The 17,687-nt window shown below is 35.5% G+C and overlaps 1 pseudogene; it reads left to right on the top strand.

Moving 5' to 3' along the window:
* The first annotated feature begins 459 nt into the window (after positions 1 to 459).
* Positions 460 to 1,639, top strand: LOC116886985 (annotated as a pseudogene).
* The last annotated feature ends 16,048 nt before the right edge of the window (positions 1,640 to 17,687 follow it).

Genomic DNA, 17,687 nt, shown 5'->3' with positions numbered 1-17,687 from the left:
CCAGAGACAAGTTATATTGGGCAGTGCCTATTCACACCTTCATTGCCTTTCTCTAGAGATGACCAAACACTTTTGTGACTCTTGTGTAAATCCTTGTTAATGTACACTTGGGTCATTACTTTCCACTAACCATAAATCTTATATTGTGGTCAAGTATCATCTGAGGTCTAAGCTGACTTTGCTTCTCCTTTCTGGATCTCATCTGGTTGTCTCCATCAATGATTTTGAAAAGTATCCTTATGTGTGTTCTTCCTTTGTTTAGTTACTATAAACACTTTAGAAATATATTTAAACTTTGGGACAGGGAAATTAGGGACATTTGGATCTATGGTCTAAGGTCATGGTCACTTTATTTGGCTCTGGAATGAAATATGCCTTATGCCCTTTGAGGCTAGAGTTGTTTGTTTGTTTGTTTGTTTTAATCCTGCCACCAAAGTCCTAAAGATACCTAGAGGCAACATGAATGCATGTAGGTCAGTGTATGAAGCCATTCTGGAAACAAAGACTTATTGTAGAGTTTTAACCTGGCAATGGTCTCATGAAGATAAAACTATAAGCCAGTAAAGGGATTGGTGGTTTTACGGACTTCAAAGAAAGGAGTTACTGCAGGTAATGTGGACTGATGTCAACAGTTAGCCTGGCAAATTCGATGCCTTCCATTTCTCTTTCATTTTCCCAAAACCTTAAAGTACTAATAAAATATTTTTCATATAGAAATTGTATCACATTACTATATTTTGTTGATTATTGTCAATAAGCTTTCATAACAAATGAATTACTATAAAACAATTTAAACTACAAAATATTCCTCATACTTCAGATAAATTACAGTAAAAAAACAAATTTCTTACATCACATGTTTAATTCGTAGATATTAAAATGTTCCAAATATTACACAAAAGTCTAGCTGTATTGGAATTCTTTGGAGAACTCTCTCATTAGTAATTGTTAATCACGTTGCCTTCAAAGATTTAATGTATTTAAAAGTATTGTATTGAAAAGGTGACAAAGCTCACATTGAAAAACGTATTCAAGAAATTACTGAGCAGCTTGACATCACAACTAGTGAGTTTGAAAAGGAAAAGCTGAACGAGTGACTTGCTAAACTTTCAGATGGAGTAGCTGTTTTGAAAGTTGGAGGGACAAGTGATGTTGAAGTGAGTGAGAAGAAAGACAGAGTTGCAGATGCTCTCAAAGCTGCAAGAGCAGTTGTTGAAGAAGGCATTGTTCTAGGAGGGGCTGCGCTCTGCTTCAATGCGTCCCAGCCTTGGATTCATTAAAGCCTGCTAATGAAGATCAGAAGATAAATATAGAAATTATTAAAAGAGGACTTAAAATTTCTTTAATAATGATTGTGAAGAATGCAGTTGTTGAAGGATCATTGATAGTTGAGAAAATTCTACAGAGTTCCCCAGAAGTTGGTTATGGTGCCATGCTTGGAGATTTTGTGAGCATGGTGGAAAAGGGAATCATTGATCCAACAAAGGTTGTAAGAATTGCTTTACTGGATGCTGCTGAGGTGGCCTCCTTGCTAACTACAGCCAAAGCTGTAGTGACAGAAATTCCTAAAGAAGAGAAGGATCCTGGAAAGGGTTCAATGAGTGGAATGGGAGCAGGTATGGGAGGTGGCATATTCTAACTCCTAGAATAGTGCTTTGCCCTTATCAATGAACTTTGATAGGAAGCTCAAGGGAGGTTCCTCACCGGTAATTTCAGAGAAGTCACCTGAAGAAAATGACTGAAGAGAAGGCTGGCTGATCACTGTAACCATCAGTTACTAGTTCCTTCTGACAATACATACTGGTTTACTGACGTCACTGTCCATGCCTACAGATAATTTATTTTAAAAACAGATTCTTTTTTTTTTTTTTTTTTCGGGCTGGGGACCGAACCCAGGGGCCTTAAGCTTCCCTATTTTTGAATAAATCCCCACATTTTGTATTTTTTGAATAAAGACATTTGTGCATGCCTGATGCTGGGTGCAAGATCCATATACCAGTATCCTGCTTTCCACTTAAATCACCTAGGCATCTCTACTGTTCTGTTAGCATCAGGACTGTAGCACTGTGTCACCACATGAGAAGTTCATAAGCAGCCATTTTGTGGAGGGTGAGAATGATTGTGTACAGAGTAGAGAAATATCCAATTATGTGGCAATATTTGTGTAATAAAAGTTTGTATTGATTGTAATAAAATACTGTGTTGATGAAAATTCAAAGTAATCTTTGTTCAATTTAGTCATTGATAATTTTATTCTTCTTCATCTGCACATACAAGGCAGTCTATTCTACAGTAGTAGCCTCACAGGAAGTACTCTATAGAAATAATTTGTTTATTATTTATGAAAGTGTGAACATTGAAGTGTTAGATTTAAATACATTCCACCTTGGAATCCTGGTGAAGACAGGCTCCGTTATGTCTTGGTGGTAGGGATCTGTGCTATTCCAAGAATATTGTAACATTATATTATTTCTTGTAGACCAGTAAGGAATGTCATTCTGGTGCCTTTGGGGAAGAAAATAAGCACTGCATGTCTACTTCTTTGCCTTCACTATTTGAAAATACAACTTAGCTGCCTTCAAACTCATTAATTTTCTAGTTCTTCAGTGAGATACTGTGTAATAGAATACTCAAACAAGACTGAATTATTTCCCCTCAGAAGATGAAGAAAAATAGTTATGCCATATTGAACTTTTAACATAAACCAACTGCTCCTTGAAATGTTTAATGATTATAGGAAAGACCTGCAGGGAACCAGCAGACCAGCTATCTTTTAGAAGAATAAATAAGAAGGACAGGTAATTAGAAGTGCATTCAGTTTTCTATTCAACTGCTCAGCATGTGAACTCAGTATGGGTTGGCACATCAGAAAGGGCAAGTACAGAGGGTCAAGCTGAGCATAACCTACATATCAGGAAAGGCTTCAGAAATGTAATTTTTACTGTAAAACTCTCAAAACCAAATGATAACTTTGTTCTATTCAACAACTAAGTTTAAGATAGAATTAAGATGACAGGAAACAGATAATGGGGAGTATATGTGTGTTAAGCCTCATATAAGAAAATGTACTGTAAATATCTGAGTGTAAATATTTGAATACAGTCTTTTCCTTATCATCATTCTCCTACTCCAAATATCCAATTAGTCCCAATGAGCAACCTCAATCAGATATATCATACAAAATCAACTGCACTTCCCAAAAGTTCTCACCTGTTTTAATATTCTCTTTATAGTCTCTACTCTGTTCACACAACCATGTCCCAAGATTGTCTTATCCATGGCAAATGTTACTAGAGGGAGAAGTGTTATAATTGTAACCTTAATTCTGATCAGAGTAATTAGACACATTTTTTATATGATCATGTCACTTGGGCACTGTCCAGCTATATATTATGTACCATTTTCATACTAGTCTAATATAATGCCTGCCTTTTCCCTTTCCCTTTTTCCATGGGATTCAATTAAATAAAATTATCATATTCAAGTGCAGCACAGACTGATTTATCTCATATGATCAGAGTGGAAAGGGTTACAAATCATCAGGTACTTGAATTGTACTGATACATTCTTTCTTGGTTGTTGGTTTAATTATAAAAATCTTAAATTTATTATCTCCTTATCTGTCATTCATCTATCTATATCTACCTATGCTTGAAATATGTACAGAAGTAGAAATTCAATATAATTCTTTTCCTGAATTCTATGGGATCAGATCTGTAGGTGATAGCCACATATATGCCCCCCTTTCCAAGTTGAAACTTGATAAGAACAGTAGATAGAATGTTGCTGAACTGGATTTCCACTTTTTTTTTTTTTCTGAAGAAATAATTGTTTGTTTTCTGGTCCTCTTGGATTTCCTCTTATCTCTTTCTATTTGGAAGTAAGATGGCAGCTGAAGTGTCAGGAAGACTGAGTAGCTCAAGATGCTCTTAGCAACAGCAACAAGGCAGTAAGGGTTGTATACAGGAGAACACATGATATGGAAATTGACTGCCAGGACAACTGTGCACTCCTGACTTTGAATTTGTTTACAAGAGCAAAGCAGCATGTTTGAATTTTCTGTCATGTTTGTTACTTCTCAGAGTATGAAATAATCATGAGGATATGCTGCAATTCTTACCTGTGAAAAGTGGGAATCGGTTCACTTATTCATGATTTTTATTGACATAAAAATTTAATAAATTTTAGGTGACAGTGTGACAACTGCAGAGAATGTTGTAAGGATCAGACTGAGTAATGAGTATCACCAACTTCTTCAGCATTCATCTACTTTGTATGAAGTAGCTAGCACAAAATAGCGTCTAGGTATGTGAAGATGCAGACCCAATTGTATGTAGGAATATTTTCAGTTGTTTCTCAGTATCCAAGTCTCATGGTATTTTTTTAACCAAATCAAGAAGAAAGTACAAAGGCAATTCTAACATATCCATACAGATTAAAAACAAAATAAATAAATATGTTGATATTTATGTTGTGTTTTATAGAAAAGAAAAAGAGCCCAGGAATATGTTTGGTAGACATGTGATGCAGAGGAAGGGAGTACCTCTGTGGGCCTATGCTGAGACATCCCTTACCCCTGAGGTACCAGGATGGACCAGAGTTTATTAAGGGCATGGGGAAAGGAGTTGAGGAGGTAGTAGAGACAGAGAAAATGGGGGAGAAAGAGACAGAGAGAGAGAGAGAGACAGAGAGAGACAGAGAGACAAAGAGAGAGACAGAGAGAGACAGACAGAGAGAGACAGACAGAGACAGACAGAGAGAGACAGACAGAGACAGAGAGAAAGAGAGAGAGAGAAAGAGACAGAGACAGAGAGACAGAGACAGAGAGAGAGACAGAGAGAGAGACAGAGAGAGACAAAGAGACAGAGACAGAGAGACAGAGAGAAGAGGAATAGAGGCCAGTCATGAACAGGATGATAGAGAGGGAGAAGGAGAATGGGGAGAGAAGGGACAGTGAGGGAAGAGGATAGGAGAGCAAGAGAGCAAGAGAGTGAGGAGGGGGCAAGTAGCCCCTTTTATATTGAGTCAGTCATACCTGGCTATTGACAGGTAACTGTGGGGCAGAGCCTAGTACGAATGCTAACAATTTATATTTAGTTACAGCTTTCAAAATTATAGACAATAAACATGAAAATTGCCTCATTTTCCATAAATGTAAATTTCACCAAACAAAATAGAAAATATAGCAAATTCCAGTATTTAGGGTAAGAGTATGAAAGCTCACAGAAGGTATGGCTGCCTATACAAATCAAGTCAATAAACTTCCAACATGGAGAGAGACATGATTCACCTAAACTTGACTGATGTCTGTATTGGGAGAGATTTAGTCTTGCTTCTATAAACTAACTCTACCTTCAGTGTCTGTGATTTAAGTCTGTACTAAGGTTGTGCCTGCATTTAAGCCAGAGGTGTTGGAAGATCCTTTTGGATTGGAGTCCATCCTATTACCTTAGGTTTTCTGAATTCAGTGAAAAATGGAGGACTCTCTTTCTCAGCAAGGTTCTCTCCTGTCTGCCAGTTCTTATCTGAGTGTCTCTTGCAGATGCCTGACCTTATCTTATCTAAAAGATAACTCTGTACAAAGCTTCCTGCAAGTCCTGCATGGTTCAGCACAGAAGTCCTGTCCAACTCTTTCTGCCATATGATAATTAGGTACTGTGGCATGACCAATCAGCTATTTCTGCCTGTAATCTGCACTCCCCATCTCCCCTCCCCCGCCAAAGACCCTCTGTGGAAAGTCACATAGTCAGAGTAAGGGTTCAACATTGATAAGAACCTCAGGTTCTTAATTCCTCTTTATGTAAATGAGTCATGTCCAGGCCTCTGAGATAGCCAATAATGTATGTCCACCTTGGAATTTCCTACCCTCTCCCCAAAATCTAACTAACCCTTTATTACCCTGAATAAAGCTGACCTGTCTCTTTGAAGCTTTTCCTGGAAGTTAATCCATCAGGATTCAAGGATCTCCAAATCCTGCCCTTTTGCTTCTGCTCCCCTTGTGCGTATAAGCCAGTGGCTACTAGCAATTGAAGAGAAGGGGCACTGTCTTCAACTTGTCTGCATTCATCCCAATTACAAAAACCTAGAAGGTTTATAAGATGTAATCTCTTGCCAGAGCAGCCATGTTACTGGATTAAAATTCCTCTATACCTTTTCACTGATTGCCAAGAAAAACTGATTTTCCATTTCAATTCTCAGTTTTTCCAATTATATGTTCTGGGAAGTTTATTATTTCTTTATCTTGAGGACTTGAAGTTTAAAATTTCAAAGTATACACAAGGAATTCAGTTAGAAACTCCGTTTCCTACTCTCTGTAATACTTGGACTAAAGCCAGTCAGTACTTCACTTCCTGGAAATTTTTATTTCCTAAGATATGTTTTTATTATATGAGAAATTTTGTGTTTTAGTAATTTAAAATAAAAGAAAAATTGTTTCTACTTATCTAAATTCTTTTTGCTATAAAACTGATTAACAGGTAGAAACAAATATGAACACAAGAGAGAGGGTTTTTTTAATTGAACAGATGCTACTACTATTGCAACATGTTCTATTACTAAAAATGAGTAGGAAAGATGCAGAGTATAAAAACACAGTTTCAAGGAACAAAAATGCTAACACAGCATTGCTAAAATGCTAGAAAACAGGAGAAAATGTTGCCCTCTCCCAACATATCCTTTGTATCTAAAAATTATATAATCATATTTTTCAATAAATTATATAATCATGATTTGCAATGAACAATGAAACTTAATTCCTAAATATTTGAGAATAACGCAAGTTGTTCAAGAAAACATAAACTGAAAGAAAAAGATACCATACAAAGTATAAAAGATGTTCGAAAGCTTAGTTTTCATACCTTCACCGAAACTCTAAAGTTGCTACCAGAAAAGTACCTAGAACTCCTACATGGAAAAAATTCAGAGCATTTGTCAATGCCTTCCTTTGCCAAATGAGGATATGGCAAAGGATATAGGAGAGCTAAATATTCTGTGACTTCTGACTGCCTCCATGGGACAGAGGAGGGAAAAGGTATCAATGATGGTCTTAAGCAATTGTTGAAAATGTCTGATGGATTTTGATAGCTGGAAAATGGGAACACCTATGTATAGTATGGGTGCCTTTTTCAGCACTTAATAAGTCAGCAGATGGAGATGACAGTAAAAGGAATCGATGGGTTGTTCAGAAGTTGGAGAAGCCTGACACAAATAACACAGTCGTCCAGCTACAAAATGCTACATACATAGTTTCAACACATAATTCCAGTGCAATGTTTCACACAAATCTGAAATATATGCACAAAACAGTCCAAAAATTGCAATTAGAATATTTAGAAAAAATTGAACTTTACTGAGCTTTGTGGAACTTAGATGTTGTTTTCTTCTTTAGAAAATTATTCTAAAGTTACAATAATTAAAATAATATAGTACTTACAAAAAATAATGAAGATGATATAAAATCTCAAAGTCAACCCATTCCTGAAACATTTTCTATAAACAAATACAAATAATCATCATATATCAAAATATCCTCACAAAAATTAAGGCTGAATCTATAATTAGATACTATATCATAGCATCAGCTCTGTCATGTTTGAAAAAGAAAAACAGTTCCAATATCGAGAATTATTATGGTATTGCATCGATGGTGGGATCATAACATTTTGTAACCACTGTAGAGAAACAGTATTGTGGTTTATCCATAATTTACAAAAGTGCTTCCTAATCACTAGCTTTGTGGGAATATAGCCAAAAGTATTGAAATCAGAGGTCCTTGGAGAAAACGATAACATTCTCTTGTTCATTATAGAACTATTTGCAAAGGACATTGAGGAAACAACCAAAAAGCCTGTATTGTCTATTGACAAATGTGAAAAAATGTGAGATAGCCGTTCATTGCTAAAATGATAAAAATATGACAATATATCTCAGTTACAGAAAAACAAATATAACACAATTTCAATCATACAGGCATCTAAAATCAAACAGAAAACCCCGGATAACAGAAAGATTGCTTCTATAGAATAACAAGTGGTAGTAGGGCATCATTTTTTTCAGAAAGTAAGAAATATCCAAACCATTGGATACAGGTCCTTTAACATGATGAAGGTGTCTTAGATTAAGCTTGTTCATGTTGAAATCCACAGCTTCTCTCTGCTTTTTCCTTAAGCATCTGACATTCTTCCCTCTGATCTGTCTTCTAAATCACTGCAGGAGTCACCCCAGGTCTGAGGTACCTGAACAGACACATGCTTCATCCAGGATCCTCGATATTCTATTTTTGCAGTCACTTATCTAATGAACAGTGTGTATATCTTCCTAATACACTGTCACCAATTTTTATAGTATTTATTTATGAATAGATAATTAATTTTCTAATTTATGTCATACTCTCAAATAACTTCATAAGTCCTATATAAGTGGTAACCCTAGGGAATATATTTTTCTCATCTGTGATGCTTCTTGAAATCTATTCATTTTTTACTGTTCTACAATGACAACATATCTGTTGCCCTAGAGAAGTAGACTTAACTTCTTTGTCCTTAAAACTCTTTTTTTTTGTTATAAAGGATTAAGAAGTATTTTATCACAGAGTATGAAAATTTGTCCAGATTTCATTTTCCAAAAGCATCTTCCATAAGCTCTATCCAGGTTGTTAGGATATTATACTCCATTTTCTGTCACATTTGCTTTTTTCACATTTCTTTATATGATTATGCATATGCAGTTGCATGAGTGTGTTAGTTTCTATAAAATTACAGTGTTTGTAAATATACAGATCAGAGGGTAGAATTGTATAGTTAAGTGGTAACTATATCTGCATACACTAAGAGACTAGAGGGTAGAGATAGCTCTTGTTAGAAAAAGAGGATAGAATGGGCAACTATGGATGGTTGGAAGGCTGGAAAAGAGGATCAAGTAAGGAGGGAAAGGTATTGAAAAAGGAAGTTTGAATAAAGATAGCTAAAATTAAGTGGCATTTGAGGGACAGTTTGGAAGGCAGTCTGAAAGAAATGGTCCAATAATTAGGGAGACAATTCCCAACTGGCCATTTCTTGCCATCAAACAAATTTCCAGTACTGGGAATCTATTATATCTAATTGAGGTTTTGGCCAAAGAGGTACCATGACAATCTCCCAACAACCCAGAGTGTTGTCTAGTATACATGTTGTTCTTTATAAACATTCAGCATAGCCATATTGCTGAAGATAAATACCTACACAACTCATTGGACATTGAGATGTGAAATTAATGCCTAAAAGAGCCTTCTCCCTTATGTTCAAGTGTCATTGATACCAAAACGTACTCTTCACTACCAAAAGAGAAATGCAGAATCCAATTCAGCCTCATACACTTTGATTTATAATGATGTGCCACCTGAAAGATAAGATTATAACTGAGGAGGTCAAGACTTTTCTCAGAATTTTCAAATTGCAGAAAATATTTTTAGTATTCCAATTTCATTTTGGTTTTACTAACTGTACAAATGTACTTGGCTGCTTATGAAAAATACTGGAGTATTGAAGTCTCCCTCTAATATTGTCTGAAGTGCTATGTGTGCTTTGAGATTTACTAAATTTATTTTTAATGAATGTATGTGACCTTGCATTTGGAGTAGAAATGTTCAGAATTGAAAGTTCATCCTTGTATATTTTTACTTTGACAAGAATAAAATATCCTTCCTTTTTTTTTTTGATAACTTTTGTTTATAAAGAATAACATATTATTCTTTATAAACATTCAGTATAGCCATATCGCTGAAGATAAATACCTACACAATTCATTGGACATTGAGATGTGAAATTAATGCCTAAAAAGAGCCTTTTCCCTTATGTTCAAGTGTCATTGGTACTGAAACATACTCTTCTCTTGAAAGTCTACTTTATTCTACATTAGAATGGCTATTCCAACCTATTTCTTACGACCATTTGTTTGGAATTTTTTTTTTGGAGCTGGGGACCCGAACCCAGGGCCTTGCTCTTGCTAGGCGAGCGCTCTACCACTGAGCTAAATCCCCAGCCCAGTCTATGTCTTTTTATTGGGGGAATTGAGTCCATTGATGTTAAAATATATTAAGGAAGAATGATTACTGATTTCTGTTGTTTTTGTTGTTAGAGATGGAATTATGTTTGTGTGGCTACCTTACTATCATAAATTGACAGATCATGGAATGAGAAACTAAGCAGAGACACAGTGAAACTAACAAAAATTATGAAACAAATGGATTTATAGAACATAAAATCAGCATTTCATGATACCTTCTTCAAAATTGACCATGTAGTCTATCATAAAAGAGGTCTCAACAGCTACAGGAAGATTGAAATAATTCCATGCATCTTATAGGATCACCATAAACTAATGCTGGTCTTCAATAACAAGAAAAGCCCACATATACATGGAAGCTGAGTAACGTTCTACTCAATGATAACTTGGTCAAGGAAGAAATAAAAAAAGAAACTAAAGACTTTTTAGAATTTAATGAAAATGAAGTTATAACATACCCAAACTTATGGGACATAATGAAAGAAGTGCTAGGAGAAAAACCCATACATCTGAGTGAACCCAAAAGGAACTGGAAAGAATATACACTAGAAGCTTGGCAGCACACAGAAAGCACTAGAGCAAAAGGGAGCAAATGCACCCAAGAAGAGCACACAGCAGGAAATAATCAAACTCAGGGTTGAAATCAACCAAGTAGACAAAAAGAAAAAAGAAGAAGAAGAAGAAGAAGGAGGAAGAGGAGGAGGAGGAGGAAGGGAGGAGGAGGAAAGAAAGAAAGAAAGAAAGAAAGAAAGAAAGAAAGAAAGAAAGAAAGAAAGAAAGAAAGGAAGGAAGGAAGGAAGGAAGAAAGAAAGAAGGAAAGAACAGAACTATATAAAGAATCAACAAAACCAGGATCTGGTTCTTTGAGAAAATCAACAAGATAGATAAATCCATAACCAGACTACACAAAGGCCCCAAAGACAGTACCCAATTAATAAAACCAGAAACGAAAAGGAAGACATAACAACAGAAATGGAAGAAATTTTAAAAAAGTATTAGATCTTAAAAAGATTGAAAGATCTCCCATGCTCATGGATTGGCAGGGTTAATATTGTAAAAATGACCATTTGCCAAAAGCAATCTATAGATTCAGTGCAATCCCTGTCAAAATTTCAACTTACTTCTTCATAGAGTAAGAAAGAGCAAATTTTAAATTCATTTGGATATCAAAAAATTCAGGATAGCAAAAACCATTATCAATAATAAAAAGAATTTCTGGGGTAAATCATCATCCCTGATCTCAAGCAGAATTACAGAGCAATGGTGATAAAATCTGTATGGTATTGGTCCAGAAAAAGGCAGGTATATCAGTGAAATAGAACTGAAGAGGCAGACATGAACCCACATACTTATGGTGACTTGATCTGTGACAAAGGTGCTAAAACAGTACAGCAGGAAAAAGATGACATTTTCACCAAATGGTGCTGGTTCAAGTGGCGGTCAGCATGTATGAATGCAATTGACCCATTCTTATCTCCTTGTACAAAGCTCAAGTCCAAGTGAATCAAGGACCTCCACATAAAACCAGATACACTAAAACTAAATAGAAGAGAAAGTAGAAAAGTGTTTTGAACACATCTGCACTGGGGGAATTTCCTGAACAGAACACCAGTGGCTTATGCTCTAAGATTGAGAATCGACAAATGAGACCTCATAAAATTATAAAGCTTCTGTAGTGCAAAGGACACTGTCAGTAGGGCAAAACCAGCATCATACAGATTGGGAAATGATGTTTACCAATCCTACATCCTATAAAGAGCTAATATCCAATATGTACAAAGAACTAAAAAAATTAAACTCCAGAGAATCAAATAACCCTGTCATAATGGGGTACAGAGCTAAAAAAAAATTCTGAAATGATGAATATCAAATGGCTGTGAAGCACCTAAAGAAATGTTCAACATCCTTAGTCATCAGGGAAATGCAAATCAAAACAACCCTGAGACTCTACCTTAAACCACTCAGAATGACTAAGGTCAAAAACTAGGGGGACAGCAGATTCTGTCAAGGATGTGGAGAAAGAGGAACACTTCTCCCTTTTTGGTGGGATTGCAACCTGATAAAACCACTCTGGAAATCAGTCTGCAAGTTCCTCAGAGAAGGGAACGTAGTACTTTCTGAGAACCCAGCTATGACACTCCTGGGCATGTAACACAAAGACGCTCCAACATATAACAAGGACACATGCTCTACTATGTTCTTACCAGCATTATTTATAATAGCTAGAAGCTGGAAATGACCCAGACGTCCTTCAACAGAAGAATAGATAGAGAAAATGTGGTACATTTATACAATGGAGTAGTACTCAGTCATTAAAATCAATGACTTCATGAAATTCTTATGCAAATAGATGGAACCAGAAAATATCCTGAGTGATGTAACCCAACCACAAAAGAACACACATGATATGTACTTACTGAAAAATGGATGTTAGCCCTAAAACTCGGAATACCCAAGATATAATTTACATACCACATAAAGCTCAAGAAAGAAGAAAAACAAAAGTGTGGATGCTTCAGTTCTTCTTAAAAGTGGGAGCAAAATACTCACAGGTGAAATACGGAAACAATTTGTCGAGCAGAAACTGATGGAAAGGCCATCCAGAGACTGCCACACATGGGGATTCATCCTACATGTAGTCACCAAATCCAGTCACTATTTGGGATGCCAAGAGGTGCACGCTGACAGGAGCCTGATATAGCCGGCTCATCAGAGGCTTTGCCAGAGCCTGACAAATATGTAGGCGGATGCTTGCAGCCAACCATTGGACTGAGAACAGGGTCCCCAATGGACAGGGTACCCAAGGCAGGAGTTAGGGAATGGACTGAGGTAGCTGAGGGGATTTGCAACCCCATAGAAAGAACATCTATATCCACCAACCTGATATCCCTAGAGTTCCCAGGGGCCAAACCACCAAACAAAGAGTACACCTGGATTGACCCAGGGCTCCAGCTGCATGTAGTAGAAGAGGATGGCCTTGCCGGGTTTCTATAGGAGGAGAGGCCCATGGTGCTGTGAAGACTGGATACCCCAATGTAGGGGAATGCCAGGGCGAGGGGGGAGGGGTTGGGTGGGAGGCAGCCCCCTTATGGAGGCAGGGGGTGTGGTATGGTGTGGGGGGTATGGTACGGATTCCAGTGGGGAATCTGGGAAAGGGGATTAGATCTGAAACACAAATAACGAAAATATCCAATAAAAGAAAAGAAAAAAGAGAAACATTGGAAATGTGGTCTTTAAATTCTTAAACAATAAAATAATCTCTAATAATAAATTTAAAATAAAATAAAATATCTTTGATTTCACTAGTAGCAATTTATACTTTGTATAATTTTTATCCAATGTACAGATCTTTGATCAATGAGATCCATTCATAATCATCCTTTATATATATGTGTGTGTGTATATATATGTATATATATATATATATATATATATATATATATGATTTGTGAATCAATAAATCTTTTTTTCACTTTTTTCTTTTTTGGACACAGCCTCACATTATATTTTTTGTCTCTTCTGTAATTCACATTGTAAACCAGGTTGTCCTCAAACTAACAGAGATCTAATTGTTTCTTCCTCATTCCTGGAATTAGATCAGTTGTGGGAATTAAAGTGTGAGGAAGCACACCAAGCTAAATCAAGAATATTTTTATGCACATGTTTTCCTTTTCACTCTCTTAACACTATATATACTGTGGTAGAAAGCTTTTTGGTAATATTTATTTTATCTTCTTGCCATTATTTTGGTCTATTCATAACTGAGAAGATATTTGTCAGATTCATATTTTAATATATTTTCCTATGATCACCCATGTTTTAAAATTTATGTTTTATATCATACAGGATTGCAATTTATCAGCATTTGTTTAAAATGTTGTACCTACTTCTGGCAGTAAGGAATAATATTTTCCTTTTATAATTTTCTTAACTTATTTATGTATTCACTTTGCTTTCTGATCACAGGTACCCCCTTTCTACACTTACCCAACTCCCAACCTCCCAACCTCTTCCTCCATTCCCCCTCCCATGTTCATCTCTGAAGGGAAGGCAACCCCATGGTGAGCCAGTCATTGGTTGTAAATCCTCTCAATGTTGGCTCTATTTTTATTCCTGTATATCTTGTAGGCAGGATAAATTTTAGGTCAAAGTTTTTGTGGATGGGCTGGTGTTGCCTTCCAACCACTGAAAATCACACTTGGCTATAGAAGATGAACATTTCAGTTTCTATATACCCAGCTAGTAGGAGTCTTAGCTAGTATCACCCCCCCCTACACACACACACACACACACACACACACACAGACTTTCATAAGCCTCACTTAGAAGGGAAGATAAGCCTTTTCCTTGAGTTGTTTGATTCATTATACAATTAGTGGAAAACTTTGGGCAATCACTTCGGATATAGAGATCAATGCAGAAATCATTTTTCACAACTGTATATGAACTGATATTGAGAGAGTTAAGTATCCATTGTTGCCAGTAGAGAAAATTACAACTATGAGTTTTAATTAACATTATTTTCGTCAACTAGTCTTTTAGTCCGTAGAGACTGGTTTTAAGATTCTCTGTACAATCTATAATACTCTTTTGAAAAATAGGATTTCAGGGAAAGTAAAGAAGAAAAAAAGAAAATAAAAGAAAGTGTACAAACATCTTTTGATTGACAACTAGATTGCTCTCGATTAAATTTTTGTTCTAGTGAGGAAAATAGCATCAATCACTATCCTTAAACATGTTTATATTATGTTATGATTTTATCTTGGGATATGCCCAGAAGTGAAAGAGCCGTGTCATATGGTAATTCCACCCTTAAAAAATTGAAACCTGAAGACATTTGCACGCCCACCAAAAGGTTTCTGTCATTACATGTCCCTCCAACACTTATTGTCACATTTGTTGATGATGGTCATTGTGACAGGGTGAGGAGCTGTCTCAAACCCTGTTAATTGGCTATAACTACTAAAAAATATTTAAATTATCTACTGGTGATTTGACTTTCTTTTGATTTTTTTGTTGATTTTTTATTTCTGTTTTTGTTGTTGTTCTTTCTTTTGCTTTGTTTAATTTTTCTGGATCATGAGCTTTTATTTTTACAGTCCAGTCTTATCCTTCTCTTTCCTCATCCCATTCCTCCTCCTGTCCCCTGTCTCTATGAGGAAAGAGCCTCAAACTCATTTGCATACGGGAGGGGGGAAGAATGAGGTGGGGGAAAGGATTTCCTAAACACAACTTCAATGGCTCAGGCTCTAAGATCACAATAAATGGGACCTCATGAAACTGAAGAGCTTCTGTAAGGCAAAGAGGCAAAGGACATAGTCAGTAGCACAAATCTGCAATTTACAGATTGGGAAAAAATAACTTCACTACCCCTACACCCAATACAGGGCTAACATCCAAAACGACTTTCTTGTTTTCATTCTTCGTTTCTTCTTCCTCCTCTTCTCCTCCTTTCCTCCTCCTCTTTCTGATAATTCTTTTTCATCTTGTTTGAAAACTGCTCAGTTCATCTGCACGTTTATTGATTGGCTTTTTGGTTGCTTTGTTCTGTTGTTTAATTTCTGAAATCTTTTGTGAGTTCTAGATCTCAGCCATTTGTCTGAAATGTAGCTGGTGAAGGCTTTCTCCCATTAGTAGATGGTTTGCTCTGCTCATTGTTTCTTTTGATTTACTGAAGAAAGTATTTTCATTTAGTCATCCGTTTCTGCCTAGAATCAGGTTTTGTCCCGCTGGTTTGTACTGAAATGATTTTTGCCTACTTAAGTAACTTACAGGGTACTCCATAGGTTTTCCTCTATAATTTTCAGTTTTCAGAAATATAAATTATGGTCTTCCATTCAATTAGAATTGGTTACTGTACAAAGTGAAGATAAGAGTCTATTTTCAACTTTGTGCAGCAAAACATACTGTTTTTCAAGCATCATTTGGTGGAATGTTAGGTTTTGCTGCTTTTATCAAAAATTAAGTGATCACAACTTTGCCTCTTTACTTCTGGGTTCTTTATTCTGTTTCATGGACTTTCCTGTATTTTTATGCAAGCACCAAGATGTTTTGGAGATTTTAGTCCTCCGACATAATTTGAGTTTAGGTATTATAAGATCTCTAGCAGAGTTCTGACTCCTCAGGAGTGCCTTCTATTATCTATCATCTTCTGTGAATTTCTTTTAAAGAATCCTGAATTTTTATGGTAGAATTCTTCAACTTCTTTCATTATGTATATTCTGAAACATTTAACTATCTGGACTTATTGTGGATGGATTATTTTCTTATTTAAATCATCAATATTATATATTTGTAAAAATATACAAATGCTATTACTCAATTCTAAAAACATGAAATTAAAAAATCTGCAGGAAAACAAATGGACTCCCCAGGTATAATATTAAACAGGGTCATGCAGTCTTAGGAAGGTTAAAAATCACATGCCCTTCCTCCTATACACAATCTAACATATATAAATATATCCTTCTCTTATACACTTTATATATTAACAGATGTAGCTATAAGGAAAGTAACATGTAGTCCTGAGAATGAGAAAGGCGAATGATCAAGGGACAAGGAAAGGCTGAATATATGTAGTGAACATGAGTTATAAAGGAGGAAATACACCTAAAAGTGAAAGTATAAAATCTAATGTCAAGCTCCCTTGCTCATATGCTGAATTGCTGCTTTCAATGGTTAGAATTTCACTAAGTTGTGTACCCTTTTGGTCTCATTAATTTTGAAGTGTAATGTTTTATTTGGTGCTTTTTAAAATAATAAATCTAAAAGTAAAATGGGAAAATTGAAAGGAAATTCAAGTAACAGAAATACCTGTTTCAGAGCCAAGAATATATCTTAGAAATTGTGGCGCTCGTTAGAATCACAGCCCCTCAAAAACCATGAAATAAGCAAACAATTTTTATTTTCTATTGTAAGGGGCTTAAACATATGTAAATATGTATTATATGTAGATACACATTATAATGGATATTATAAACTAATATACACAGTGTTATTTATAGCATAAATTATTAACATACTGTCATGTGTATATGTATGTATATGTATATGCATAATTCTTATTTTGTAATGGCTAAGATTAAAATCCCTATTTCATTCATAGTGGTGATAATAATTTTGAAATTTTTAGCTAATTTTTAAGTTTTTAGAGAAAAATACTTATATTATTGTAGTTCTTAAACATTACCACATTTTAGTTTTGAGAATCCTGTAACTAACATGTTCTCTGGTTTAACTGTCCATGTTCAGGAAACATTGGATGACTTAGGAGATTGTACAGCATTATGAGGTTACTATGGTCTTGCTTTTTTCTTCTAAGCTGTGTTAAGGAGTATAATATCTATTTTTATAGAATAAATTTCCATTATGTTATGCAACCATTTTTGTCACTTCCTAGATCCATTTGATCATGCTTGTATAAGGGACTTTTCATCATTGTTTTGAGTCGAGAGATTGTGCAATTTAGCTTTTTACAATATGATCTTTGTTGTTTCAATGACATTTTTTTTACTCAAGGTTGAAACTGTACTTTGACTGCTATGTTCTAAAGGTATATATACATTGATATTTACTTACGTAAATTGCTAGAAATCATAAGTCATGGAACATGGAGGTATTTCGTAAGTGATTTTGTTTCCCTTTTC

Source organism: Rattus rattus, chromosome 18 (assembly GCF_011064425.1).
Source record: "Rattus rattus isolate New Zealand chromosome 18, Rrattus_CSIRO_v1, whole genome shotgun sequence".
In the NCBI taxonomy this organism is placed as follows: Eukaryota; Metazoa; Chordata; class Mammalia; order Rodentia; family Muridae; genus Rattus; species Rattus rattus.
The sequence above is the reverse complement of the archived record's forward strand: the minus strand, read 5'-3'. Positions and strand labels throughout refer to the sequence as shown.